This window comes from Pungitius pungitius, chromosome 16 (genome assembly GCF_949316345.1).
Source record: "Pungitius pungitius chromosome 16, fPunPun2.1, whole genome shotgun sequence".
NCBI classification, from domain to species: Eukaryota; Metazoa; Chordata; class Actinopteri; order Perciformes; family Gasterosteidae; genus Pungitius; species Pungitius pungitius.
The window spans coordinates 200,201-202,700 of record NC_084915.1 but is presented as its reverse complement, the minus strand read 5'-3'; the positions used below and the strand labels follow the sequence as shown (position 1 = coordinate 202,700).

The window sequence follows — 2,500 nt, the reverse complement described above, 5'->3', positions numbered from 1 at the left end:
CTAGGTAAAAATCGTAAAGTGAGCAGAGACCCAGAGAAAGAGGGCAGAAAATCGGACAATACGGAGCATGAGTTCCGGAGACCAAGTAAAAATCGTAATATAGGCAGAAACCCAGAAGATCCTGGGAAATAAATCGGAGAATACGGAGCATGAGTTCCGGAGACTAAGTAAAATTCGTAAAGTGAGCAGAGACCCAGAGAAAGAGGGCAGAAAATCGGACAATAAGGAGCATGAGTTCCGGAGACCAAGTAAAATTCGTAATATAGGCAGAAACCCAGAGAAAGAGGGCAGAAAATTGGACAATACGGAGCATGAGTTCCGGAGACTAAGTGTTTAGTTGCATTTGGCTATTTGTTTTAGTTGTTTAATTCAAAGTGTTTAGTAGCATTTTCCTATTTCTTTAGTGGTTAATTTCAAAGTGTTTAGTTGTATTTTTCTATTTCTTTAGTGGTTTATTTCAGAGTGTTTAGTGGTTAATTTCAAAGTGTGTTAGTGGTTTAATTCAAAGTGTTTAGTTGTATTTTTCTATTTCTTTAGTGGTTTATTTCAGAGTGTTTAGTGGTTAATTTCAAAGTGTTTAGTGGATATTTTCTAAGTGTTTAGTGGTTTAATTTTTAAAAATTCGGATAATGATCGGGAAATGTGACGGGCGAGTGTTCGCTTAAAGCGTTGAAAATCGGACAATAGGGAGCAGGTGCTCCAGAGACTAAGTAAAAATCGGAGAATAAGCAGAAACCCAGAAGACTCTGGGCAAAAAGTCGGACAATAAGGAGCCTGAGCTCCAGAGACTAAGTAAAAATCGTAAAGTGAGCAGAAACCCAGAAGATCCTGGGCCAAAAATCGGGCAATAAGGAGCATGTGCTCCAGAGACTAAGTAAAAATCGTAATATAGGCAGAGACCCAGAGAAGTGTTTAGTGGTTAATTTCAAAGTGTGTAGTTGTATTTTTCTATTTGTTTAGTGGTTAATTTCAAAGTGTTTAGTTGTTAATTTCAAAGTGTTTAGTTGTATATTTCTATTTGTTTAGTGGTTAATTTCAAAGTGTTTAGTTGTATTTTTCTATTTGTTTAGTGGTTAATTTCAAAGTGTTTAGTGGTTAATTTCAAAGTGTGTAGTTGTATTTTTCTATTTGTTTAGTGGTTAATTTCAAAGTGTTTAGTTGTTAATTTCAAAGTGTTTAGTTGTATTTTTCTATTTGTTTAGTGGTTAATTTCAAAGTGTTTAGTTGTATTTTTCTAAGTGTTTAGTGGTTAATTTCAAAGTGTTTAGTTGTATTTTTCTAAGTGTTTAGTGGTTAATTTCAAAGTGTGTTAGTGGCTAATTTCAGAGTGTTTATTAGCATTTTCCTATTTCTTTAGTTGTTTAATTCAAAGTGTTTTAGTTGTTTTATTCAAAGTGTGATAGCGGTTTAATTTTTAAAAATTCGGATAATGATCGGGAAATGTGTCGGGCGAGTGTTCGCTTAAAGCGTTGAAAATGGAGAAAAAGAGATCCGTGGAGACCAAGTAAAAATCGGACAATAAGGAGCATGGGCTCCAGAGACTAAGTAAAATTCGGAGAATAAGCAGAGACCCAGAAGGTCCTGGGCAGAAAATCGGACAATAAGGAGCATGGGCTCCAGAGACTAAGTGTTTATTAGCATTTTCCTATTTCTTTAGTGGTTTATTTCAAAGTGTTTAGTTGTTTAATTCAAAGTGTTTAGTGGTTTAATTCAAAGTGTTTTAGTGGTTTAAATCAAAGTGTTTATTAGCATTTTCCTATTTCTTTAGTGGTTTAATTCAAAGTGTGATAGTGGTTTAATTTTTAAAAATTCGGATAATGATCGGGAAATGTGTCGGGCGAGTGTTCGCTTAAAGCGTTGAAAATGGAGAAAAAGAGTAAAATGCAGACAATGATCCGTGGAGACCAAGTAAAATTCGGAGAATAAGCAGAGACCCAGAAGGTCCCGGGCAGAAAATCGGACAATAAGGAGCATGAGTTCCGGAGACTAAGTAAAATTCGGAGAATAAGCAGATACCCAGAGAAAGAGGGCAGAAAATCGGACAATAAGGAGCATGTGCTCCAGAGACCAAGTAAAAATCGTAAAGTGAGCAGAAACCCAGAAGATCCTGGGCCGAAAATCGGAGAATAAGGAGCATTTGCTCCAGAGACCAAGTAAAAATCGTAAAGTGAGCAGAAACCCAGAAGATCCTGGGCCGAAAATCGGAGAATAAGGAGCATTTGCTCCAGAGACCAAGTAAAAATCGTAAAGTGAGCAGAAACCCAGAAGATCCTGGGCCGAAAATCGGAGAATAAGGAGCATTTGCTCCAGAGACCAAGTAAAAATCGTAAAGTGAGCAGAAACCCAGAAGATCCTGGGCCGAAAATCGGAGAATAAGGGAGCATGTGCTCCAGAGACTAAGTAAAAATCGGAGAATGGGGCAAAAAATCGGACAATGGGGGGAATTTTCTGGGCTTCATTCTTTGGCCCCTCAGAAACTAAGTCAGAATCGTAATATAAG

General features: G+C 37.1%; 1 protein-coding gene across 1 annotated transcript in view; it reads left to right on the top strand.

The window, feature by feature from the left end:
* The window catches only part of LOC134102859 (acetyl-CoA acetyltransferase, mitochondrial), a 410,737-nt gene that overhangs the window by 234,024 nt on the left and 174,213 nt on the right, over positions 1 to 2,500 (top strand). The window lies entirely within an intron of this gene.